Here is a 27090-nt window from a genome sequence, read left to right on the forward strand (position 1 = left end):
CTGGGGTGTACTTGGTGTCATTACTGGGCAGAGATGGTGAACAGCCCCTGCACAATTCTCCAGCCTTTCTCTCCCTAGCCTTGGAGGCTGTGGAGGCCTCATGTAGAGTTGAAGGAATCACAGGTTAGAAGCACTGGGATCCTTGAGTCGCAGCGTGGAGGACAGCTGCCTTCGTGAGCTGTTACTGCTGACCCAGACCCACGCTAAACTTTGCTTGAATGACAAGTCCAACTTTGTTGAGGTAAATCCCTAGATTGGGGGATTAATTATTAAAGCAATTACTCTAGGTTATCTGGACAAGTACACCATAGATGAAGCCCTGCCTTGGTACCAGAACATTAAACAGAGATACGAAATGGCTGCGAGGAAAAGGCATATGTGTGTGTGCCCCAGGGAAGCCACAGGCTCAATCTCTCAGTTTTCATTAATCTCCAGGTTATTGCATTAGCTGTCATTTTCTTAATTAAGTCTACTTTATCAAGTTCTCCCTGCGTTTATTTAAATCTATTTATCTTGAAATTAAAGTACTTGAAATCCAATAGTAAGTTTTAGAATACTAATTCAAAAATTAAAGGTCTGAGTGGATTTATTACTAAGACCTATGTATTTGTGAGTGTCTTATAAAAATCAACAGCAATTTAATGTCTACCAAAACAAAAGTCAACATTCTTTAGAGGAAGATAACAGAATCCAGAGTGTCTGTAAAATATAATTCACAGTGCCTGGTATACAAACAGAAATTACTAGACATTCTCTAAAGATAAAATAGTGAATGACCCAGATGTTGAATTAGCAGACAAAGATATTAAAACAGCTTTTATAAATATGTTAAAGAATTTACAGGAAATTATGGCAGATGGAGAATGTTAGCAAAAAAGAAAAAAAAAAGGAGAGAAGTGAAAAGACTGAAGGAAAAACCCAGAAATAAAAAGTACAATGTCTTTTTTTTTTCTGAGAGGGAGTCTCACTCCCTCACTCAGGCTGGAGTACTGTGATGCAATCTTGGCTCATTGAAACCTCTGCCTCCAGGGTTCAAGCGATTCTCATGCCTCAGCCTTCTGAGTAGCTGGAATTACAGGCACACACAACCACATCCAGGTAAGATTTTGTATTTTTAGTAGAGACAGGGTTTTACCATGTTGGCCAGGCTGGTCTCAAAATCCTGACCTCAAGTGATCCTCCCGCTTCGGCCTCCCAAAGTGCTGCTGGGACTACAGGCATAAGACACTGTGCCTGGCAAAAAGTACAATTGCTTACATAAAAATTTTTGAAAAATTTAAAAGCAAACTGGACACAGCAGAAGGAAGGACAAATGATCTCAAAGACAGATCAATAGAAATGATTCAAACTAAAGCATAGAGAGGAAAATGAACGGAAAGAAAAAACAAACAAACATGCAAGCACAACACAGCAACCACATAAGTGGGACAACATCACTTTGTCTAATAGGTGCGTAAATTGGAGACCCAGGAGGAAAGGGGATACAAGGGGCAGAAGAAATAGCTAAACATACATTGGATAGAACTTTCCCAAATTTGATAAAAGATTCAACCCTACACTTCCTACAAGCTAAATGAACCTCCAACAGGAAAAAATAATAACAAAAAAGGACAACAAAGGGGATACCACAGGAACACTATGAAACCCCAGAATGAAGAGAAAATCTAAAAACAGCCAGAGAAGAATGAAAAGCTCTATTCAGGGAAAAACAATAAGAATGATGACTGACTTTTCATCAGAAATAATAGATGTAAAGATGAAAGAAGATGTTTTCTACTAGAATTCTATATTCACTGAAAATATCACAAACTACAAGATTAAATAAATATATTTTTAGATAAACAAAAGCTAAGGCAATTATTTGCCGTGAGACCCGTATACTAGAAAGGCTAAGTGATTGTAAAAAGAAGGAAGAGCAGTGAAAATGATAAATATCAGATAAATAAAAACACTATTTTTTTTGGCCAGTTTTCTTAATGAGAATCTACTGAAAAAACAAAAATTATTTAAAAATTTATCTTGAGTTTTATAACACACATAGAAATATATGACAAGAGTAGTACCCAGGTCTCAAAGGGAGGAAAACAGTGCCATACAGGAAGTGATATGATATCAGGTACACTGGGATAAGTCAGCAGTGCGTGATGTGAGTATTACAGCAACTGCTGAAATTTGAAACAAAGAAGCACAGCTGCAAAACAAATGGACATTTGATAAAACACATCAAAGTTTATGAGACTCAACTAACACAGTGGGTAGGAAGAAACACAGCATTTTAGTATGTGTAAAAACAGAACATACCAGAATCTGTTGGGCGTACCTAAAACAGTGCTTTGAGGGACATTTATAGTATTAGATGGACATAGCAAAGAAAAAGAAGATGAAAATCAATTATATTTTCTCTTTAGGAGGTTAGAAGAAAAAAAGGAATGTAAGTCTAAGAAAATAGAAGAAAATAATAAAAATAAGAGAAAAAAAATCAATAAAATAGAAACCAGAGAGGTAATAGAAAAAAATAAACAAAGCTATAAGTTGATTGCTTGAAAAGTTAATAAAATTAATATGCCCCCAGAGACTCAAAAAATGTTAGAAGGCACAAATTACTAATTTCAGGAAGCAAGAAGGGGAATATTCCTACAGATCCTCCAGAGGTTAAAAAGAATAATTAACATATGTTATGTCTATTTTCAAATGTGTACACATCACATTCAGCATGCTCAAAACCAAACTCATACTATCCTCAATTTCTTTTCATATTAGTCCTATCCCCTGAGATTGTTTTCACTCTTTCATTGTCCTTCTCTTATATTTACACATACATTTATTTACTTATGTATTCTTGGACCCTAATAGCTAGCAAACATCTAAATAGTGGTGAGTGTGTTTGGTGATAGTCACTACAGAACACAAAAATGACTAACATACACAGAGTCTGGTTTTGCACAGACATCTAATTCCTGCTAAGATGGTGAAGTTGCACAGGCTTCTGGTTCCGTCCCTCAAAATAAACCCTGAAAATAGACAGAACGTAGAGAGCAGCAGGCACTCCAGTGTGGCAGACAGCATCCAAGTGGCCACAGCGTTCCACACCTCTTCCCACTTGGAAGTAGAGTTCGTGTCTGTATCCTGGAGGCTGGCTTGGCCACCTGACCTGCTTTCCCTAAGGGAGCTTTACTAGATGTGACTTAAGCAAATGCTTGAAATGCGCTTGCACCTGGGGCTTTCACTTTCTGGCCGATGGGGACTCCTTTGCCACTGTGTGAATAAGCCTGGGCTGGCCTACCAGGGACACGTAGTCCAGCCAACCGGCAGCACCACTGCTAGACATCGAGGTAAGCCATCCTGGACCCTGGAGAGATGCCAGTGGACCCCTGGATGAGCCCACTCAAACTGCCAGTCTGTGAAATCATGAGTAATTTGGAGGAGCTTTGCTATACAACAATACGTAACTGATAAATCCATAAAAAAACCATGATAATTTAAAAATCAGAGATAAAACTCTGGGGATATTAAAGTCTCTCTTGAACTGGAGTATGTGAGGAGGTGGGTGCTTGCAGCCTGCTTTTAAAAAACGACCAAGCAAATCACATTTTAACTGCCAGTTTGATATGATTGTATCCTGGAATGCCAGGAACAACCTTACCAACTGAATTAGGAATTATATTCAGATGCCTATGAAGAAAACCCAAACAAAAATGGCTTACTTATATAAGCCAGTCTGGAGGTGCAAAGTCCAAGGCAAATCTCTCTACCATATGAAGTCATTGGAAAACCAAGCTGCTTATATCCTCCCGTTCTAGGATCCTGGTGCATAGGTGTTATGGTCAAGGTCGCCCTGTGGTCCAAGATGGTTACTGGAGTGCCAGCCATTACATCTGTATTCCAGGCAGTGGGAAAGTGAGGTGAGGCCTCAGGGGTACACCTTCCGGCTGTAGAGACCTCCTTTTTACCACCACCTTGTGTTTATATTAATATAACATCTTCCTCTTTATTTTCTATTATAATCTCCCATTTATTTTCTATATAAACAAGTGAAGTCTTTCCTTTGGGTATTTGCTGGTTACTGTTTCTCTTGTCTTCCGTTTGGTAAGTTTTTGCCTTCTTGTTATGTACACACACATGCACATGCACACGCACATGCATGCTCACACATGCAAATGCACACACACATACACACATGCACAGTTGGGAACTGAGTTCTAAAACACAATGTCTTTGCCTCCAAGAGCAGAGAAATTAAACTCTTCCCTTAAAAATGAGAAAGTAAGTCAGCGTTGTGAGACCCAGCCTTCCCTGGGTCATACAGGGTTCTGTTTCCTCCAGCCTAGGGAATGTCCAGGTGGTGGTCACAGAGTGGTCAATGCCTGTGAGGAGGGGCTGGTCCCACTGGATGAGGCCTCAACAGAGCGAATGCCCAAGGCTGCCAGTGGCACAGCAGGGCTGATGGGGGCAGCAGGGCACTGGGTTTCCCTTTGGCCCCAGCAGAGACGAGTGCCTCCAGGTTAGTATCCGTTGGACTTACCTTCTCCCTCCTGTCTATCATCAGGACCACTCACACATTGCTCTGCCAACACCTGGCCCTTGCCCCTTCCTCCCACTGTCCAGGCACATGGTCTCGGCATTTTACACCAGTGTCCTAATTGCTGACCCTTTGCCTGCCCCTGGTTGGGTGTGGGCTCACCTGCTTAGCACTGGCAGTTCTCCGTGGTTTTATTCACTAATGGGCACTCACATGCAGTGAACATCTGGAAAATGAAGTGGGCATTGTCTGGAGTCATTGTGTGGCTTTCTTTGGGGTCGGCAGATCTGGGTGTGGACCCACAACCTGATGCTTTAGTCATTCAGTATTCACCAGCCACTCCTCCATGCCTGGACCCAGCAGGAGCTGGGCAGCACCGTGAGCCTCAGTTTCTCCTTTTGTGAAGTGCAGATTGTCAGCAGGTCCATCTAAGGTTCATCTGTTCTGAGGATGACCAGAGCTACCCACATGGAACCCAGCAGGCAGAGACCACACGTGACACACGCTTCTTACTGCAATACTCGCTGGGGAGGATCTGGCCCCAGCAAGCGCTTTAAGCCTCTATCCATGAGCCTGAAGATCATGCAGTCCCCAGAGCAAGGCTCTGCCAGCCTGAGGGACCCCTTTCCTTCCAGCGACCTGGTGTCCTCACTAGTGTCCTTCCTGCAGGTGACACCTTCTCCTTGGGCCTGCTTGTCTTTCTCTGCAGTGGTATCCAGCAGCTCAGCTCCCCATCCCGATGGCTGCTGCATTTCTTTCCCTTCCCTAGGCTGGCCCCTGCCTCTCTGATCCACACTGCCCATTGATGTCCCCTCACTCCACCTCTGGCTGTTTGGAACACTTTGCTCTTATGTTCTCTTATTCTCTCTTAGTCACTGTTTTCATATTTTTGGCGGAGATCAGAGACCACGTGGGGCATCTAGTAAAACTACAGAGCCATTCTAGAAAAATATACATCCCTAAAAATTTGCACAAAACGTTTGCACATCACTTCAGAGAGTCTACGGCCTGTCAGGGATGTGTCCGTGGGCCTCGGCTGAGGGACCTCTGGCACGTGACATCTGAGCCCCGTGCTGTGGGTCAGTCCAAGGCCGGGGACCCTGCATTGGGCCTGTGTCCCTGTGGATGAGGAAAAACAGCTCTGGGGATAGAGTCTTGGGCCACATGGCTGTTCACTTGCCAACATGCCATGTCACCGAGGTGGGGATCCGGTCATTACCATGGATTGTTCTTGGGCCTCTGTGGAGGAGCCCTGCACCTGCCCAGGCCGGCATCTGACTCCACATCGTGTGCTCCGTGGGAAGAGCCCAGCAGAGCCCTGCACCTGCCCAGGCCGGCGTCTGACTCCACATCATGTGCTCTGTGGGAAAAGCCCAGCCAGCCATGCACAGCCTCTTGCCTTGAAATATCTGGGCCTTCCAAAGGAGAGGAGAGGGTCCACCACCAGCAAGGTCAGAGCCCAGCGTTGTCTCTGCAGGTCTCCTGTATACGCCGGAAGGCGGCCTGTGCTAGGTGAACAAGTCCTCTCTGCAGCATGACTTCAGGAGGCAAACAAGGTGCCAGCCAGGCCCGCCCCAGCAGCTGGTCCTGCACACGCCTTTGCCCACCATCACTGAGAATCGGACTTCTGACTGTGAAGGTTCTCCCCAAGCCTGAGTCAGAGGAACAAACATTTAACTTGTGGGAATGTAGATGTAGCAGCACTCATTAGAGGGACAACCACACGGACCTCCTTTCTGGGAGTGGGTGGGGACAGAGGGAAGGGTGGGGACGTAGGAAGCCCTCGTGGTGGCCGACCTAGGCCATTCCCAGTCCAGTCTGTTCCCAAAAATGCACTTGCTATTCCCAAGGCACAGACAGGCCTGGGGCAGCTGCAATTCCCCACGCTCACCTGAAGTGAACGCTTGGAGGGGTCCTTGGCCCCATAGCCCAGTTAGGTGCCCTGGCCCCCCTGTGCCTCTGAGGTCCTGGCAGGGGGAGAAGCTCTGCTGTGCTCCCAGGCCAGGCCGGCAAGGGTGGACACGTGACCCGAGGCCACCTGCTCTTCTTAGGGTCAGTGGCTTCCAGCCCTTAGGATGGGGACCCTGTGGGGTCTTTGCACGATCCTGATGGGTTTTCCTCTGTTGTAAATAAATGCACTTAAAGCAATTGCCAGGGGCCCAGCCCAGAACTTGGGCTGATAAAGAGCTGTGATTAGGGCCCATCTGAGGTCCCCTACTTAGGCTGTTTAGACAGGAAAGAAGGTGTCTCCCAGGCCCCCATTCCCCGACCCTCTCCCCACCACGCTGCCTCCCCACCCCATAGGAGGCTGCCTCCACCTGCACAGGTGACAACATATTCAGCAGTTAGTGTCAGGTGACATTGCAGAGGGAGACCTGTCTTCAGCTCCTGGTTCCTCCCAGAGCCCCATCTGGCTTTGCTCCTTTCTCTCTAGGCCCAAGAGATGACTGTGGGGTGATGGCAAGAGGACTGCCAGGGCCAGAGCTTGGAGCCCTGAGCCCACTTTGCAAGGCTGGCCACAGGCCTCTGTGCCCCCGTCCAGCTGGGGCTCAGCCTAGTGCTGCCCAAGGACCCCCGGCCTGGCTGTAGCCCTAGGACACCAGCTCTTCCTGGAGATGGAGGAGGATGAGCCTGGGAGAGGGGACAGGAAGGCTGGGGCCTGCTGCGGAATGTCAACGCCATGAATGAGCCGGTCCTGATGTTTGAGGGGACGTGTTCTGGGATGAGAAGGCAGGGAGTGAGGAGGCCCACGGTGTGCTCTCGGGGTGGGGATGAGAATCTGCACGTGGGGCAGTGGGGCTCATGTTACATTGGGTGCATCGTGTAACCTCATTTTAACAGCTGGGCTTCACCACGTCGTGGCACATCGGAGCTCTGTGCCTTCTCACTGCTGGGGGATGTCCACGTGTGGCCGGGCTGCGCAGTGCTTCTTACTCACCAGGCGAGGTCACTTGGGTTGTTTGTGCTTTTTGGCTGTTGTGAATTGTGCTGTGGGAACATCTGTGAGCAAGTGAGAGAAGCCGTGTGTTGTGACATGGTTTGGCTGTGTCCCCACCCAAATCTCATTTTGAATTGTCATTCCCATAATCCCCACTTGTCATGGGAGGGACCCAGTGGGAGGTAATTGAATCTTGGCGGCGGCTATCCTCCTGCTGTTCTCGTGATAGTGAGTGAATTCTCATGAGGTGTGATGGTTTTATGAGGGGCTTTCCCCCCTTTGCTTGGCACTTCTCCTTGTTGCTACCATGTGAAGAAGGAAGTGTTTGCTTCCCTTTCCACCATGATCGTAAGTTTCCTAAGGCCTCCCCAGCCATGCTAAACTGGGAGTCAATTACACCTGTTTCCTTTATACATTACCCAGTCTCGGGGATGCCTTTATTAGCAGCATGAGAACGGACCGATACTGTTGTATGACAGCATTTATATGTGGTGTCCAGAACAGACAAATCTATAGAGAGCCCATAGATAGCGGGAGCCAGGGCAGGGAACGGGGGAATGAGGAGTGACCACAGATGGGCTCAGGGTGATGAAAATGCTCTGAGGTTAGATCACAGCAATGGTGGTATAACAGAATTGCACGGCACACTTTAAGTGGCGGAATTTCATGTGAGTGAGTTGCATCTTAAATCTGTTTTAAATATCGGGCTTGCCCTTTTCAGACCATGTCATTGAGAAATACGAGGGCAATGTGGTGTGTGTTGGGTCTGCAAGGTCACCACCGTTGTACTTCTGGGGAGGGGATGGGTTTTGGTTGAGGCCTATCTGTGTCATGTGAAGCAATGGAGTGAGGGCTGTGTTTTCAGAGGCGATGTCTACTGTAAATAAGCAGCTGGCTTCTGGCGTGTGGACATGGCCAGTGACAGGCACGTTGTGTTTAACAGAATGGCCTTGATGGTCCTTGGCCCTCGGGAGCTGGGTGTGGGAAGGCCGTGAAAGACCAGGGTGCAAGGCCTTTGCTGGCAGCTCTGTAAAACCAAGTGGGTGCTCCCTGGTGGGGCCTGCGGCCACCCCTGCAGGGGGACACTGGCAAGCCTGCTTTGCCGCTCTTAGAGCTGTGAAACCCAGGAGGGGGTGGCGGGAAGGACTGGGGCAGAGGACAGCATTCCTCACGAGACGCCTCGATGCCTCTGGTGTGAGCTACAGTAACACACATGTGTGCAGGGAACCAAGACCCTCCCGCAGCCTTCCTGTCCCTCGAGACTCCATTCTCCCGCTCCTGGCAGACAACGGGTCCTTAGTGGGAAAGGCCGGCTTGGGCACAGGGCTCAGCAGAAGGGAGATCTGGCTCCTCCCACCTCGGCTGCACCTGGATGGCCACCTTGGCTCCCTGGAGCACGGAGACACCTGCTGGGCTTTGTGCCTGGAGCTGCGGCTTGTCGCCTGGTGCCTGGCATCTTCTGGCAAACTCCACGGAAGGAAGGAACTCTTCACGCACTCGGAGACCTTGTTCTATAAGGAGCTCTCTTTTCTTTCTTGTGTCTGTGTTCCTGTACCTTTCTGGGTACAACAGTTAGAGACTCCCACAATCTATGAAGCAGCAGTGCCTGCAGAGGTTCCAGGGCCTCTCTCATGACTGGAGTCACTCAGGGTTTGCCTGGGTGGGTCTGGGTTTATTGTGAGGGAGACTGGGGCATCACGACTTCCTCTGAGGCCACCCCTTCACCTGGTTAAAGGTGATGCACCAACCGTCGACTCAGACCCCTCAGGGCGGCACCGCGTCCACCTGCACACCCCATGGCCACGGCTACACAGACTCGGTCTTTCAGCTCGCGAGAGGGAACTTTTCCTCACGCCTGTGGTTTTTCACTTATTAAATCTCATATTTCAGGCAACCCATTGAGTGGAGCCTGGAGAGATGCGATTAAACTGCTAGTCTCCTTCCAGAAGAGGGATTGGTGCTTTTATAGTAAACAGCAGATCTATGATTTCGAAGTGTATTCGACTCCCGAGTATTTCAATTACACAGTAGAATATTAGATGATAACTCGTGCAGTTAGGATATAGCGTGTGTCACCCATGTTACCGGGAGCGAACGCAGCAGTGCCCGCCGTGCGTAGAGGGCGTGCTGCACGGGAGATGCACCAGACTCATCCTCCCAGGTTGACTCCAGGAATGCTTTCAAAAAGTCTTTTCCACGCTGACCCCAGAATGTAAAGATGATGTATACGCAGCATAAGCCGTTTTCATCCCGTATGCACTTATTTTACGAAAAGGGATGTCAGACAGATTAGGATTTCTTTTCCGTGAGTCCCTTTCTCTGGGAAGATTATTTACAGTCATTTTTAAATTCCTCTCTGTGCTGTTCCTCCAAAGGCAATGGAAAGCAATTCTGAGAACACAGCAGAAAATCAGCTTCTAATCAAGAAAAAACATTCTATGGGAAATAGAGATGTGCTGTTCTGCCCCAAAGAGATTCCTGCGGCCATGGGACCACCCGCTCCCAATTTGGAGATGCAGGTTTCCCTTCTCCAGCGCCACTTCCTGCCGAGGCTTGGCTGGGGCCTTGGAAATGCTGTCACGTCTGGTAACGTCTGATCGTTCGTTGGGCCAGGAGGCTGCTGCGGAAGGTGGGGGGCCAGGCCGGCCTACGGACCCTCAATGAGGTGTCTCCTTAGTATAAATGGGCAGGAACTCGGGTCAAGGGACACAGTGACCAATGCAGACAATGTCACATAACTTGTTTGGATTCCCGACACCAGCATGCTGTGAGGAAGCCGTCGGCCTGAGGACAGGACACTCAGTGGGTGTGGAGAGGACACAGCAATAGGTGAGTGAAGCAGGCCCCAAATCCCAAACAGTGAATCCTTCCGAAACCTTTAGAAGTCAGGGATGGGCAGGTATAGCCACAGAGCAAGATGCCAGCATTTCTTTCCATGGATCTCTGTGGCTGTGCCCCTGTTGGACTCTGTGGCACACATTTATGGCTCAGTGGCCCATAGTGCAAGTCACTGAATTTTCTGCCTGATGTCCCCACATCACTGTCACCTCCTCCTGGGGTCCCCGCATCACCCTCACCTCCCCCGGGTCCCTGCATTGCTCTCACTGGGGAGGGGTGGACCAGAGGCTTCACCCACCAGGTGTCAGAATAGGGCTTTCCCTATTCTGGGTCCCCGCATCATTCTCACCTCCTTTGGGGTCCCCGCATCACTCACACCTCCCCTCTGGTCCCCGCATCACTCACCTCCCCACGGGTCCCCGCATCGCTCTCACCGCCACCTCTGGGTCCCCCATCACGCTCCCCACCCCCAGGGGTCCTGCAATCCTGTCATATGTTCTTCTATTTCCAGAGCTGACCCAGAAGTAGAGTCGTGGCCACGCTCCGCTGTGCCTGGAACCTCTATTCTCACATGTGGTGTGTGAAGCCTTTGGTCCTCCCTCCCTGGTCCCCACAGGCTGAACGCCTGACAGAATCCACCCCCACTCCCACGGCTGCCCCGGAGTAGTCAGGACAGCAGGGGACGGGTGGGACAGGCCACACAGGAGCAGGAGCTGCCCGGGGGCCGTCCCACGTCTGGGGAGCAGCCCTCCTGCCCCTGTGTGCCGAGGCTTCTTCTAGCTCGGGCTCTTTGGGCTGGAGGGTTTCGAGGGTACTCACTGCATGGAGCTTCTCCACGGCACGAAGTCCTCAGCGAGGAGAGCGACGGCTCTGGAGCTCCAGACGTAAAGTTGAGTTATGGAGGAGTAAGAGCTTCGGTCTCCGCCCCGATTCATTCAGTGGGGCGGAGTGGGGCGGGGTCCACAGCAGCCTCAGAGCTGCCCCGACACTCCGCCCACAACTTCCCTCAAGACGGTCTCTGAAGGGTGACGTCCTGCCCCTCCAGAGTGCCAAGGTATTGAGGGCATGATGGTCTTCATGTGGCCTGGCCCTTCCCATCTCCATCAGGCCCAGGGGACATGGAGGGTGCCCTGCAGCTCTCAGGTTGCAAGACCACCCTGTCTGCCCACTGGGGACAAGCAAAGCTGTCACCCACCCACACCCAGTGTGTGCACAGACAACCTGCTGGGCACTTGTGCTTGTGCCCTAGCCACCTGTACCCTGCTGAGAGGAGGGACTGGCGGGACGTCCCAGGGGCTGGGCCAGGGCTCTCCAGATGTGGGGTTCTGGGGTGGGGGGTTCCAAAGAGGAAGCGAGTGAGCCCATGCCCACAGCCCATGCCCACAGCCCTCCCTGCTCCAGGAACCAGAAGGAGGCTCCGTGCCACGTGGGGCCACCAGGCAGCATGGGCTGGAGTGAGCAGGCTGATGAGGCTGGGGAGGTCCCAGGCACACAGGAGGGGGCAGCTTCCCCTGCAGGGGCATTTCAGAACTAGCCATGGAGTGGGAGTCCAGGGGGAGCAGTGATGGCTCTCAGGAAAGAGGGGTGTCCCTGCTGTAGGCACCCCCTTCAGCCCCGAATCTCCACAGCTGGACATGGGAATGGATCCCACGTGGCCATGCCCCTCTGCTGTCCCTCCTCGGAGGCCTCTTAGAGGTGACACTTTTGAAATATGGTTCATGGAACATTGTCTGGAGGCCAGGCCCAGGGATTCCAATGTGGATGGGCGACGCCGTCACAACACAGGCCAGAGATAGAAGGGGCAGATTCTCCCTGAAATGTGGCCTCACAAAGCCAGGGGTGTCCTGGGACCTCCATCCCTCAGTCCTGCTCTGTCCCCACTGCCTGCTGTTGGGCAGTGTCAGGCGGTGAGCCTGGCAGCTGCCCCCTCAGGCCTTGTGTTCAGACCCCAGCTGACCTCTCCTGGTTGAGTGCCCCAGCAAGTTCCTCCATGCTGTGCCTCCACTTCCTCAGCTGCTAGTGCCCTGGAGAGGGAGGGACATGGGCTGCACTTAGGACCGGAGAATCCAGTGGACACCAGCTCTTGTGACTGTTCATCTTGGAGACCCACAGATGCAGCCGCTCTGGGCCGCTTCTCGCTCTCCCTCCTGTCGCCCCCTGTGCCTTCCCCTTGCCTCTCTCCCTCTCTCCCTGTCTTTTCTTCCCTCTCTTTCCCTTTCCACCCTTCCTTTCTTCCTCTCTCTGCTCCCTCCTTGCTCTCCCCTGCCCTCTGTCTCCTCCCGACTGCCTGCTCTTTGAAAAGGCAACATTGTCTCTAACTAAAGTCACTGAAATTTAAGTCAGTTAAACTGGACAAACGCCGCTGTTAGGAGCGTCTTCTATCTCTTCCGTAATCCTTACCTCTGTGCTTTCCCAGCGCATCCGAGTGCACATTCCTCAGGGCCCCCTGCTCATCCTGGGTGTGCTGGCTTCTCAAGGCTGTCTCTGCAGTGTGTCTGGGGTCAGGTGCAGATGGCATCCGGCCGGGTAGACCCTCATCCCTGCAAGGTGGACTCTTTACAACTGATGACTTTTCATGAGAAAAATAATCAATCACGGAAGGCTTATAGGCCATCTATGTGATGCCAAGTGGGTAGAGCAGGTCATTTGTGGGGAACCCAAAGTTTCTAGGACTGCTCCTGTGAATGCCCGGCCATGAGGGGGTCCAAGGAGGGTGGGCCCCGGACAGAGAGCCCCGAGGGCACTCTCTAGCTGAGAATCCTGAGTGCTATGCTGGGAGCACCAGGGAGGGAGGGTGTCTGGGGACAGCACGTGGTCCTAAGCAGCAGCCCCTGGCACTGGGGAGTCTGCCCCTGCTCCTCAGAGGGAGGACCCCCCACGGAGGGCTGTTTGTCCCACCGCACGCCTCTGGGGGACTGGGGTGCAGACCTGGGGCAAAACTGCAACTCCCAGATTGAGTGCAGGGAGGCAGCCGGGTCAGCGCGGGAGTTCCTGGGACCCAGCAGCACAGAAGCATCCCTAAACATGTATGGGGCTAGGGGGATGTGAGGAGGGTGCACGTGTGCCCTGTGGCCGTGTAACAGGTATCACAGACCAGGGGTCTTAAACGGCAGGATCGCCTTCCTGGAGTTCTGCAGTCTGCCGGTCTGCAGTCAAGGTGTTGGTGGGCCTCGATCCCCGAAGGCTCCAGGGGAGACTCCTACCTGCCTCTCCCAGGTTCTGGTGGCCCAGGCATCCCTCCATGTGCCTGCATGTGGCCGCACCTCCTGTCTCTGCCTCTGCCCTCATGTGGTCTCCTCCCTTTCCCGTGTCTGTCCACCTCGCCTCACTCTCCTAAGGACACCTGTCATTGGGTTTAGGGTCCATCCAGCTCATCCAGGATACGTTCCTCCTTTCACATCTTCAACTAAAGCACTTCTGTTAAGATGTGGATGTATTTATTGGGGGCCATGGTTCAACCCGACCATGGTGCCCGACCTCTCAGCGCAGGGGCCCGGGGAGCTGCCGTTTCAACAGAGAGGGGCACGGCTCTGCTGGAACCCAGGGAGCTGCCGTTTCAACAGAGAGGGGCTCGGCTCTGCTAGGACAGAGTTGCAGCCAGAGAGTCTTCAGGTCTGGTTTTGCCTGCAGAGAACCCTCTGGAAAATCCCAGCACCACTCACACCTCGCTTGTCAAGCTGGGAGTGCTGTGGGTGTTGCTTAGCTTGGCATCCAGTGCTGCTCTGAGAAAGAGTGTGGTGACTCAGTACCTTTGGCTGAAGGACAGAGTTACAGCAGTGGGAATCGGTGGGAATCGGTGGAAATGTGTTCAAAAAGGCTTCTTAATGAGGATGTGCTGAAATAGGAAAGAGCTACTTTAGAGAGTATGAATTCCAGGCCTTAGCTCCTTGACTGGCTTCTGAGGATGTACACAGTTTTTGGTGAAGAAATAGACTCCTGTTTGGAGATTTCAGAGGGAAAGCTTGGACTGCCACTAGGCCAGAGGAGAAGAAGTAGAACAGATGTCCACAAAGCCACATCCACAAAGATGAGAGTGTGGTTGCTGGTAAAAGACACCAGAAATGACAGCAGCTTAAATAAAACAGCACACAGTTTCTCCCATGCCAAAGGAAGCTGGAGGTGGGCAGCCCAGGGCTACGTGGGAGCTGCAGACTTCTCCAGTGTTGGGGGTCCTCCCGTCCTCCTGCCCCGCCTCATCCAGCGTCTTTCCTAAGTGTGCCTCACAGTCCTGGTTTGGCTGCTGAGGCTGCAGTCACCACCTCTGCATTCCAGGCAAGAGGTGGGAAAAGTGGGAGAAAGACAGAAAAGACCCTTGTCAAAGCCTCACCCCAGAGCGGCTTCTTCCCTCTACTCGGCCACTCTCTTTGAGGATGGCACTGATTGGGCGTGGCCACCAGTCTCTGAGGAAGTGCTCATTCATTTGCAACAAAATGAGGCAAATAAGAAAAAATGAGTTGGTGCTTCTTCACATTAATTTTTGTTTTTCCAAGTGTTTTTGACATTAAAATGTCCTTTTTCTTTTGAAATGACAGAGAAAGTTGAGTTGATTGTAATTACTTATTTTGCTTGAGGCCATTGTTTTTCAAAGTAGTTTTATTATTTGAAAAAATAATCTGAGCATGGTTAAAAAGTCAAACACTACTAAAAGGTTCATAACAAAATCCAATCCAGCCCCTCATCCCAGCCACATCCCCTCGAGTCTTGCTCCCAGCACCACCACTCTTTTCTGTTACTTGTTTCTTCAGTGACTTATCTCTATATTTCTAATAATATAATATCCTACTACTTATTGATTTCTTGTTTTTAGACAGTATCTATGGACTTCCTCCTGTGGTACTTGAAATTTAAGTCTCTTACACTCAACATCTTTTTTCTAGCATGACTTTCCTTGTTTCCTCATACTTCTAGCACTAGTTTTGGCTAAATAAATTTTATTTACTGCTAAGCTCAGTTATGCCTGTGATTCTTTTTCTTCTGTTATATAACTTTTCATTTTTCCTGGAGTTAATATTTGCGTGATTGTTTTCATTACTTAATTTTCTCTGGAACTTGCAGTATGTTTTTCACACATTTTTATTATTTATTATTATAATCACTGACGCAGTAATGATTCTAAGTGTCCACACATATTAAATTATCTGATAGCCTCCTAACCACCAGGAATACTGCCCCTTCCTGCAGTGCTGCCTTGATGGGTCCCTGGAGCTCCCACTGTCCCACTGTGGGAGTTTCCACTCTGTGCTGGCTCTGCTGTCAGGCTCGATTTAGTATCTTGTTTCATTATTTACTATCTCGCTCTCTCTTTTTTTTTGAGATGGAGTCTCACTCTGTTGTCAGGTTGGAGTGCAGTGGCGCCATCTCGGCTCACTGCAACCTCTGCCTGCTGGGTTCAAGCAATTCTCCTGCCTCAGCCTCCCAAGTAGCTGGGATTACAGGCACACGCCGCCATGCCCGGCTAATTGTTTGCGTTTTCAGTAGAGACGGGGTTTCACCATGTTGGCCAGGTTGGTTGCAGAACTCCTGAGCTCAGGCAATCCGCCCGCCTCGGCCTCCCAAAGTGCTGGGATTACAGGCGTGAGTCACCAAACCTGGCCTACTATCTCTTTCTTTCATGTTTGGCTAAAGCATGTCTCTCAGTAGCTGCCTACGAAAGGGGGTATGGGTGCCATTTTTTTTTTTTTAATCTTGGCTGTCTGAAAATAACTTTTTCATGCTTGATGGAAAGTTTGGCGAGATACAGAAGTCCTGTTGGTCAATCGTCCCTCAGTATAGTTTTAAGTCTCATTGCAGTATAATTCATATGCCACACGGTTTTCAGGGATCCATTTGATGGGTTTTAATCAATTTCTCACAATCCAGTTTTAAAGCACTCGATTGCACTCCCCTGCAAACCCTCTCCTGTTCACCTCCCAATCCGCGCTCCACGCCCCTAGCTCCAGGCAGCTGCAGATCTGCCACCGTGGTTTTCTGCCTGTATAATTTTTCCTTTTCTAGAGATTGTACACAGCGGGAGCCATTCAGTTTGGCCTCTTACAGACCTGACTGTTCTCACTTAGCATCACGTTTTGAGGCTCATCCACACATGGCCTGACTCAGAGCTGCTTCCTTTTTACTGCGGGGCAGTGTTCCGCGGGCGCATGGGCTAAATGTTGTTTACTCATCCCCAGTTGACAGACGTTCGGTTGGCTTCCCATTCTGTCTGTCGTGAATAACGCTGTTATGTGCACTTGTGTGCCGGTCTGTGTGTGGCCGCCCTTTCCTCGGCTTTCCCACCCAGAAGAGTGCTGAGGAGTGAGAACCTTCACTTCAGGAAGTCTCAACATTTACAAAGAGCCGACACCGGCCGAGGAGGCTTCAGAGCCTCCTGTTCCTCCTTGTGTCTTTTGAGTATTTTTTCATGGAAGTTTGGTGGGTTGATGTAGCTGAATTAAATTATCCAGAGTTGGTCCCTACCTGTGATCAGCCCCGTGTTGAAATGAAGTCAGGAATCCATTGGAAGGCCAGGCGCGGTGGCTCACGCCTCGAATTCCAGCACTTTGAGAGGCTGAGGTGGGTGGATTGCTTGAGGTCAGGAGTTGGAGACCAGCCTGGCCAACATGGTGAAACCCTGTCTCTACTAAAAATACAAAAAATTAGCCAAACGTGGAAGTGCGTGCCTGTAATCCCGGCTCCTCAGGAAGCTGAGGCGGGAGAATCACTTGAGCCCGGGAGGCGGAGGTGGCAGCGAACCGAGATCATGTCACTGCACTGCACAGCTGGAGCAACAGAGTGAGACTCTGTCTGGAAAAAAAAAAAAAAAAAAAAAAAGAATCCATTGGAAAACGTGCTTAGATTTACACCTGTAATTTTGAAGACCAGAGTTTGGAAGAATAAAAGTCGCTCAGGAAGTTTCCGACCTAGAGGGACTTTGGGCTCACGTGTCCTTCCATTAGCACACCTGGATCCTCAGCACCAGGTGAGAAAACCCGTGTTACTTCCGTCTGAGCGAGTGCCCGGCCACGGCCCTCTGAGGGACTCACCCCTGCTGCTCAGGGACCCCTCCTCCCATTCTGGAAACCATCGGCAAAACCTCCGCAGACCACGGGGCAATTACTGTGGGCTCCGGTTTCCAGCCACTGCACTTCCAGACTTTTCTCTTTGGAGCCAGTGGGAATTTAGCAAATGACTGGACGGGGTCTGGGCAGCCAGGCATCACGAGGCGCCTTCTCCTTCCACTCGGCAGAGCAGGGGCTCCAGTGAATGCGGCATCCACGGCTGCCCGGGGCTCCTGCCAGGGCGGTGGTGCCTGCTGCTGGAGCCTCTGAGAAAACAGCTCCCTCCTCCTCTTCCCACCACCTCTTTGTCTCTTCTCCACAGAGACCAGAGTGGGGAGCCTTTTCCTTTGGCCTACGCAGAAACTTGGCATAAATTAAATCATAACTGTAACAAACGAGAATGACCTGAATTGCTCTCCTCTGCCAGCTCTGCCCACGCGTCCCCCAGGCCCTCTCTGGATGCTGGGGCCACGGAGGTATTTCCCTGCAGGACTTAGTGACCTGTGACCTCTTTATCTTTGCAAGAGATGTCAATGGTACAGAGAAGTAAATAACAGCAACAATATTAATAAAAATAGTAAGGAAAATCACCTCAGCCCATCTCCAGAGATGATCAGGGCTACATTTTGGCATCTACTTGTCCAGGCGTTTCCATCTTATATAGCTAAATTATTTTAGCAAAAATGCGTCCATACCAAACGTGCTGTCTTGGACTTGATGCTTTACTTGTTGGTTTAGTTTTCACGTATTTCTATAAACTTAAATAACACTGTGCGACTGAAAAGCCTGTCCCCAGTGACATACGTATGGAGACGCCTCATGCCTGTCTGCTGTCCCAGCCCACGGTCTGCTCTCTGGCGTGCTGTGTATGAAGAAGGCGTCATCGGAGTTTCTTCCTGAACTTTTGAGTTGCTCTGTCATTTCTGGATTTGCATTGAGGTTTACAGGACACAAATGTAGGAGCATTTCTTCCCTCCCTCCCTCTTCCCTTCCCTGGATTTTATGACAAAGACCCCTGTCCTTGCAGGTAGGATTTTGTTGCAAGTGCTGCTCTGGGGCAGGGAGGCCAGGGGGAGGGGGCCTCACCACCTCGGCTCAATGCCAAGACCCCACTCCCTGGGTCCCCAGGCATTCCCACAACTCAGGTCTCTGCTTGGACTAAGACCCTTCCTGCTTCTGAGCAAAGGTGTGGCTGCCAAGTGAGTGGAACTGCGCACCCAGGTTTCTCCGGAAGCCAGAGTGAGGCACGGGAGACCTGTGCTTGCGGGTGGGTCTCAGGCAAAATTAAGGACCCCCAGCCAACGATCGCTTTCCTCTGGCACGCTCTGCTCCGCTCGGCACAGTGGATTTGGCCTGAAGCCTCAGGGCTCACCCCGCAGCCTGGGACACATGGGTGTCCCGGAAGCCTGGGGGTTGTCAGTGTAGACCGACCCTGATGAGACCCTATGGACTTGAGTATTCAGAACTGGGGATTTCATGGGGTAGATGTCCAGATTTAGGGAGAAGAGCTGCCTACATTCAAGGTGCTTTGGCTTGAAAGAAAGGATGGCATGTTACACATGCAGTTCCCGGTTTCTAAAACTACCTGTCCTGCTCCCTTGAAATAGCAGAGGAAGAGCAACTGCACCCCTAGACCAGAACCCAGTGCCTTCTTGGGGGACTGCAAAGCCTTTTAGAATACCTTTTCACGGCGTTAACTTTCCTCAACTGTAAACTCTGTTAATATAAAGAAGGATTTAATTTCCAGTATGTAAGCATTTTTCTTACTAATTAGTCATATCCCTTCCATCCGGAGGGACGTTTGGGCCAGAATGGCCCAGTATTTAGCCAAATGCCTGCGGTGTGGCCTCCTCACCAGTGAAGTTGTGACCAGCTGGAAGAATAAGCGAGCGAAAGCCTGAAAAGAGAAGGCACCTCCAAACACCCAAACTCCTCTAATCTTTATGAAAATCTATGCCACATCCTTAAATTTCTTTATGGCTAATCACCCTTTCTGAAATTCATGGTTGAGGAGGACAAAGTCATCATCAAAGTAAATGGTTTACTTAACTATAGAGTATCTCGAAAAAGAGTTTTACTATTCTCCAGCGAATGCAATCGTGACACCACAGCTACTGCTGTAAATGTGGCTGCGAATGCTCTGGGTTTGATGGGGGGCTGCCGACAGACACCGTGGTCACGGGGAAACGGCTGCTGCCTGCGAACGTCCGTCATGGATGGTTTTCCTCTAAGTGGGCTTCACTGTTTTTCTTTTCCCACTGAGACTGATACATAATTGAAGAGCAGCTTGGTGGCATCAGGTTCTTGAGCTGCGGAAAGTAATCCAAAAACCAAATTATTGGTTAGACCAATTCAACAAATGATGCCCCCACATGGGAATTTACAAAGACCCCTGGGGTTGGGAAGGCGGAGGTTCAGATGGGGAGAGAGGATGAGTCCTTTCTGTAACCCAGGAATATCCAGTCCCAAATCCAGCACCCTGCAACGCCTTTCCTTTATCAGGAGTGTGCACCGCGGTGTGACGGGACCTTGCCTTCCATTGCGGGAGGCAGGGGCTCTGACCCCCCGGGGTCAAGTTCCACCGTGCTCCCGCTCTGATCACCAGGTGGTCTCAGACGAGTGTCCTGTGCAGACTGGCCCTAAAGTTCCAGCGTTAGGCTCCTGCGGGACTTCCCAGAATGGCCTTGCTGGGGCTGCAGCCACCGCATTTCTAGGCACTGTGTGCGTGCAGCTTCGTCACGCTGACGGAGTATTCACGCAGCTCCTTCTGTGGCCTCAGGGGCGTTCTGGGATCAGGAGGGAACACACTGCACCACTGGGGGGTGATGCCTCTCAGAAGGCAGGGACCCTGCGCCTTGGGGGCTCTGAGTTGCCGTCTTTTGGGCAATGGGGAGTTGTCTCTCCAGTCCCCCTAACCCTGTCGTGAGACGCCCAGAGCTCCTGGAGGGCTGGATGTTAGACAGGCTGCCGGATGGAACCCGGGGCTGCTTCCAAAGTCACACAGCACAGGGGGCTCCTCCTCTCCTGCTGTTCCCAAGACCTGGGGGTGGTTTTCCAGGTCAGGGAGCCTGAGACTTCAACGAGCAGAGTCCCTGGAAATCCGGATCCTCTCTACAGAGTGCAGGTCGTCTCTGTGAAATCACAAGCCTCTCAGCAACGCAGACCCATGGGTCCCCCTGGAGCTCTGTGCCTTCCGGTGACTTGTACATTGGGGTCTGTGGCTGTGTGGCCTGGCCCCTTTCCCCAGCAAGCAAGTAATTTCTAAGGTACGTTTGTTGCTGTTAGGGCCTAGGGACTGAGCAGCCCTGGACCCCGGGGACCCAGACGCCTTGACATTCATAGCCTGCTAAACCCACATACTCTCAACCACCTGGAGCCAGCCCTACCCTCCAGCTGTGCTAACCCCGAGCTTCTCTCTTGTCCCTGAGCTGCCTGCACCTGCCCCAGCCCCTGCCCCAGTCCCTGTCCCTGCCCCAGCCCCTGCCCCAGTCCCTGCCCCTGCCCCAGCCCCTGCCCCTGCCCCAGCCACAGCCCCTGCCCCAGCCCCTGCCTCAGCCCCTGCACCTGTGCCTGCCCCTGCACTTGCCCCTGCACCTGTGCTTGCCCCTGCCCCTGCCCCAGCCCCTGCCCCTGCCCCAGCCCCAGCCCCAGCCCCTGCCTCATTCCCTGTAATTTCAGGTTTGCCCCCAGACCACCTAGGCTGCTTTGTCTCTGTCTCTGCTCCTCCCAGTTCCCTTGTGCCCTAGGCCCTAGCTCCCCTTGAACCGAGTCCTTGTTACATTCCCTCTAGGCTCCCCTGTTCTAGCTCCCCTGTAACTCTGTGTTTGCCCCTGTTCTAGTCTCTAGCCCTAGCTCCTTCTCCTAGGGGCTCCCCAGAGCATGGGGCTCTGTTCTCTGTCTCTAGCCCCTGTCTCCCCACTTAGGCCCTGAGTCTTAGGCTTCTGCTCCCTATAAGGCTTTTGCCCTTTCAGACCTGTTCTATTCTCTGTCTCTGTTCCCTGTTCTAGGCCTCCTCTATTGCCCTTGCTCCTCCTAGGTTTTCTCAGACTCTGCTCCCTAGCCCTTTGCGCTTTGCTCAGGTTTCCTCGGCCCCAGGCCCTGAAGCCTGCTCTTCCCTGTTTTGTCCCAGCCCCGCACCTGCCTCCCTGCTCCCAAGGGCTTGCCCCAGCCCTGGCCCCAGGCCCTGTGCCTGCCCCTTCCCCTGCTCTTGTCCCAGCCCCCTGCACCTCCGGCTCTGCCCCCAGCTCCGTCCCAGCCTGGCCCCAGCACCTGCCCACTGCTTCCCTGTTGTTTTTGCATTTTGGATCTCAGGCTTCTCTCCTTTCTTCACTGCAGCCCCTGGTTCCACACCCCAGGCCTGCCTCTCTTGCAGCCTCAGGGCATTCTGATGCTGTGCCACTGGTCGCAGTGATGCACTGGGGTGCTGTGCTGGGTGAACACTGGTCATGCAGGTCACGCATCTGTCCCCCTTTCAATAGCACCTTCCCTCTCACATGAGAGCTCTCGAAAAGAAGCAGGTGTTTCCATCCTTTCGGGAGACACACGTTGAGAAGAGGAAGGAGAGCAGAGACAAGTCAAGGCCTGGGACAGCCAATGTGCCGCTGGGAGAGCTCACGCTGCCCAGCAGGGCTTCAGCGTATGTTGGACTGGAACCTGTGCCTCTGCAAACACAACATCCGCATTGGCTGAGTTCCATGAGACGCTGCATCTGCAGGCGCCCCTGGTCCCTAGGATGTAAGTTTGTCATAAATCAGAAGATGCGACTATGGGTTTGAGGAGTGAAATGAGCGACTGAGGCCTAAGTCTCAATCATCGAGGTTTTTCTTTTTTCTATTTAATGGAAAGCAAAATAGTGGAAAAGAAAACAAATAGAGGTAAAACATCAATTGTGATGGCACAAATGGACTCTGAATCAACGTGAATTAAAATCCTCCCTCTTGGGAGAATGGAGTCTCCCTCTTGTCGCCCAGCCTGGAGGGCAGTGGCATGATCTCGGCTCACTGCAACCTCTGCCTCCCGGGCTCAAGTGATTCTCCTGTCTCAGCCTCCTGAGTAGCTGGGACTATAGGCATGCACTACCACACCTGGCTAATTTTTGTATTTTTAGTAGAGATGGACTTTCGCCATGTTAGCCAGGCTGGTCTCGACCTCCTGATCTGAGGTGATCCACCCACCTCCCAAAGTGCTGGGATTACAGGCATGAGCCACGGCACTCGGCTCGTTGAGGTTTTTCAAGCCAGCTTTAGGGTGCATCTGGGAGAAACACTAGCCACAGACACAACTGTGGCTGCTTCTCTGAAGAGCTTTTCAGGAGGCTTTGTGTTGACGCATTTCCTTAAGCGGGACCGGGGGCAGGTAGGAAGAGCTGACGGCTGCATTCCTGTGAGACGTTCCTTAGTGCCTAATTTACACGTTCCCTAAGGTAAGGCGAATGACCAGAGAGGAAAAGGAAGTAAAGGAAGAGTCAGTTACACAGGCGTCTCTGGGTAGGTGGAGGAAGGAGTCTGTGTTCTGTACACAGAAGACGAGCGTGTAGGGGACACGGTCAGTGTGGAATCCACACTTCAGCTTCAGGCGCTGGACTTAGACTGTAGACTGGAGTCACCACTGAGTGGCCTGTTTATGGGAGGACAGCAGAGAATTTATTCGTGATTGATCTGTGAGGCAGCCCTCCCCAGAAACCTGAGGCCTTTACCTTTCCACAGGGATCTGGCTGGAGCAGGAAGTTAGTAACGGCAATTCATTTGGAAGAGGGGGTTGCAGTGACCTTCCCTTTTGCATAAGAAGTTTGGGGGTCTTGAGATTTTTAAAATTTCCCTTTACAGGTTCATATTACAGACAAGTAAATGCCAGAGGTTTCGGAAAAAAGAAGAGGAAACATTAATAGTCTAATAAATAAATGTTAATAATCTAGCTATTCACATTTTTTATGTATAATGAAATGCTATTGTGATTATGAAATATCTGACATTTTTTGGTGCAGAGAATATTTTGAGAAGCATTGCTTTAGGCCTAGGGAGATACACAGATATGATACAGATATTAATATGTACCAAACTATGTAAATACACACATATTATACTATGCATGTGTGTGTATGTCATATATACATACTTATGTGCACACATATTGTAATGTGTATTGACATAACTTGTTAAATAAAAAATTATCTTGCCTCTGGTGAAACATACTAAATATCCATGTAAGTTTTGATGAATTTAATTTCATCAATAGATGAGTAGCCACGTGCGGAAGAACTTTAAAACTGTCGTGACTCGGGTGCATTGCTATCACTCAATACCTTCTAGAGACCGGAAGCACGTCCTTCTTCCTGGCGCGCCGGGCCTCCTGGTCGTGTTGGAGATCTTGGTGACGGACTGTATTTGCCTCTCTGCCCATGGAGCCCGAAACCTGGGTTTTAGGCTAAAAGTTTATTGCTTCTCAATATGACTCTGAAGAGGAAGAGGCAGCCGCCATCTGAATTCTTCCTTATGGGCTCAGAAGAGAATGTTTCAGGATTAGTATCTGTCCTTGTGAGTATGAGTGTGTGAGTGCTCCTCAGACACCGGAAAAAAAAGGCCACATATTTCTTCTTCAGGGAGCTCGGCTCTTAAGACACAAGTCTGCCCATGCTCCCGGCCAAATAAAAAACCTCTTCCTTCTTTAATCCGGTGTCTGAGGAGCTATGTGGCATGTGTATTTGTGTGGTGTGTGTGTGTGGACTATGTGTGTTGTGTGTTATGTGGCGTGTGTGTTGTATATATGTTGTGTGTGGCATCTGTGTTTGTGTGGTGTTTGTGTGTTGTGTGTGTCATATGTGTGTGTTGTGTGTCGTGTGTGACATGTGTGTTGTGTGACATGTGTGTTGTGTGTGCTGTGTGGCATGTGTGTTGTGTATGCGTTGTGTGTGGTGTGTGTGTGTGTTGGTGTGTGTGCTGTGTGTGTTGTCTGTGCTCTGTGGCATTTGTGTTGCGTGTGCGTTGTGTGTGTTGTGTGCTCCTGGGGACATGGGGACGCCCCTGAAGTCCGCCCGTTTCCGGGAGGAGCGGGGTTTTGGGGTTTCGGGTTTCGCGCTGGGCTGCGTTCCTGCAGGAGCCGGGCCTCTTCACGCTCTGCGGGGACAGCCGCTGGGGTGGGAACGTGGGGAAGCCGCACTGCCTCTCGTCTGAGCGTGGGTGGGGGCCAGGTGGTGACCAAGGCCCAGCGCGGTGGCCCCGGAGCGTGGAGGGGCAGCTGCGGGGCGGCCTCCCTGGGGAGGGGTGAAGCCTCCGCCCCCCACCGCTGCCTCCCTCCTCGGATCAGGCAGGAGTCTCGGCTCGCCCGGGGCCGGTGCTCAGCCTCCTTCCCCCAGCCCACCTCGACCACCCAGCAGCCCTGGTGGACTTGACTGGCAGGCCCTGTCCCGACCCCTGCCCGCCAGGTCCCGCCGCGGTCCCTCCGTGCCCGGCCCGGGTCTCTCCTGCAGGCCCTGCCTCGGGCAGCCGTCGGTGGCTGGAGGCGGACTCCCCCCATCCCCGGCTCCTCCACGCCCAGGCCCGTCCCGGGCATTTCAGCCCCTGGGAGGGCGTCCCCGCCGGACCCCGTTCCTCCCCGCAGGGGCTGCGCCGCGTCCCCGGCCTGTCCCTCCACCGCGGCCTGGTCCGCCCGCTCTGGGGCTCAGCGCACCTGCTTCAGCGTCTCCCGGGTCTGCACAGCCCGCTGGGCTCAGGGGCCTCCACCACGGTCCGCTCCCTGCCGGACGCCTCGCTGCTGTGGCCGCGGTGGTTTTGTGGCCCGAGGGCCGTTTCTGTCCCTCCACACCGCGTTTCCTCCGCAGGGCGAGGACTGGGGTCTGCTTCGCTTGGAATGTGCCCCTTCCTGACTGGCCTCCACGCTCCTGCTGGGGCGCTGGGAGGTTTCCTGTTCAGCTGAGTCACAAAGGATCGCGCGCACCCCACCGCCCCTCACCACGAAGCCCAGACACGCGAGGCGCAGGGTCAGTGCTGCGGGGAATCCCAGACGGCCCCACAGCTGCCGCCACCCGCGGGGCACTCGCCGGGGCTCTGCTGAGGATGTGGGGGCTTTGGACTCCCGAGGGCCTTACCAGAAACTCCGGAGCAGCCCCAGCCCTGCAGAGCCCGCGGGGGTGGAGACAGGAGCCCCGCTGTGGGGCCTGAGGCTGAGATGCCGGCCTGCAGGGTAAACACATTCCAGCCCGCTCAGACCCGCCCTCTCCGCAGGGCCCGGGCCCACCCCCGGCCTGTGCTGGGCTGTGCAGCCGGCGGTGGGGGGACCCTGAGAACCCAGGTGCTGGTCAGGTCCCTCCTGCCAGCTGGGGTTGTCCACAGCCCACAGCCGACATGGCCAAGTTTCTAGTCTGTGGGAAATCAATTGCAGGGGCGAGAAAACAGGAAAATTCCTTTTAAAATGTCTCAAATCTCCTGGGTTGTGTTGTTGAATGAAATGAATACATGAATTGCCTTGCGAATAGCTCTTTCCATTTCTCAGAATTGTTGTTTACTAAGATTAAAACTCTCATCAGCTGGGATTTTAGAACTTCAGCAGTTCAGATGAGCTAAAGCTGAAGACACTTTTCAAATTTTCCAATCTTGCAAGTAGAAGCCAAAGAAACTCAAAGTTTGCAATATTCTTTTCAAAATAATTTTATTTTCGTGGGTTCCAAAAATACGTATCTAGCATAAGTCATATAGGAAATATTTTTTATTCCAAAATTTTGAGTTGATAGATTAATCTGTCTTTGTATGCTGTGCTCTTCTGTTACATGATAATTTAATGTATAGAATGATCATGTTTAGAATTTTAGGTAGAATTTACACATCTTCCATTAGCATGAAAAGACTAAAAATAATTTTAGATTAGCTACTCCGTTGTTTAAAAGCGATGTGAGAAGGCATGTATCCTCACAATAATGCCATCGCAGGACTCACCACAGATGTATTTTATAGAAAACTTGTTGATTTCGGGGGTAATTTTTATGTAAATAAGCAAACCAACAAATATTTTTCTGCTCTTGTAGCAGGGCTCCAGAGCAAACTAAGAAGTGGTACCTGGGCTCTAGGATCCTCATCAAATAAGACTGTTGGACTGGGATAAGAAAGTTCAAATACTCGTACTCCCAACTTTTAAAATGTTGCTTTTACTGATCTTCTTTTTTGTCAGACGTTAAAAAAATGTAGTTGGAAAGCTTTCTCCATGGGAGGGGCATCAAAGACTGTGACCCCACCTCCCATCTGCTGGAGTTGGTGGCCATCAGCCCTGAACTCACAAGTGGAACGCATGATTTGACAGCTTGTCTTCTTATTTGTGGAGACTGAATTTGTAGAAAGCTTCTAAGATAAAAATACGGTGAGTATGATAGTGACTAATTCCTATGATCAAAAAGACTACACTCTGAGAACGCTGTGAGTATCCAGGAGCTCTGAAGTGCATGGTGCGGGTATCCGCGCAGTTTACAATTAGATAACTTATAGGAGTTATTGGTCTCTAAAGGAACATAGTAAAGATCATTCCTCGGAGACTAAGAGGAATAGGCTGTCTCATGAATATATGTGTTTAAATTGGAGACCCAGGATTTAACTTATGCCAATAGTCTTACTGGTTTGTGATTGGTCCACTCTGCCTGGTTCAAATACAATCCATCTCCATTGACTGGCATTCCCACCATTCTGTCTACTAGAATATTTTCCAGTTTCATTCACATGTAGTCTCTGGCCAGGAGAATTCTTGGTCGTAGATTCTTTGTGACATTAATACTTTTGCTC

General features: G+C 51.2%; 1 long non-coding RNA gene across 4 annotated transcripts; it reads right to left on the bottom strand.

The window, feature by feature from the left end:
- Window positions 1–22143: 22143 nt before the first annotated feature.
- LOC103884890 lies at window positions 22144–25523 on the bottom strand. Of its 4 annotated transcripts, XR_001903177.3 has the most exons (4): window positions 25413–25523; window positions 24995–25216; window positions 23631–23817; window positions 22144–23146 (listed from the first exon to the last, which is right to left on the bottom strand). It is a non-coding gene; the product is annotated as an uncharacterized LOC103884890 (long non-coding RNA). The 4 variants fall into 4 exon arrangements; XR_001903175.3 differs by lacking the exon at window positions 25413–25523 and having other exon boundaries at window positions 24995–25325; XR_001903174.3 differs by lacking the exons at window positions 24995–25216; window positions 25413–25523 and having other exon boundaries at window positions 22144–22945; window positions 23025–23146; window positions 23631–24057.
- Between the last annotated feature and the right edge of the window lie 1567 nt (window positions 25524–27090).

This window comes from Papio anubis, chromosome 5, assembly GCF_008728515.1.
Source record: "Papio anubis isolate 15944 chromosome 5, Panubis1.0, whole genome shotgun sequence".
In the NCBI taxonomy this organism is placed as follows: Eukaryota; Metazoa; Chordata; class Mammalia; order Primates; family Cercopithecidae; genus Papio; species Papio anubis.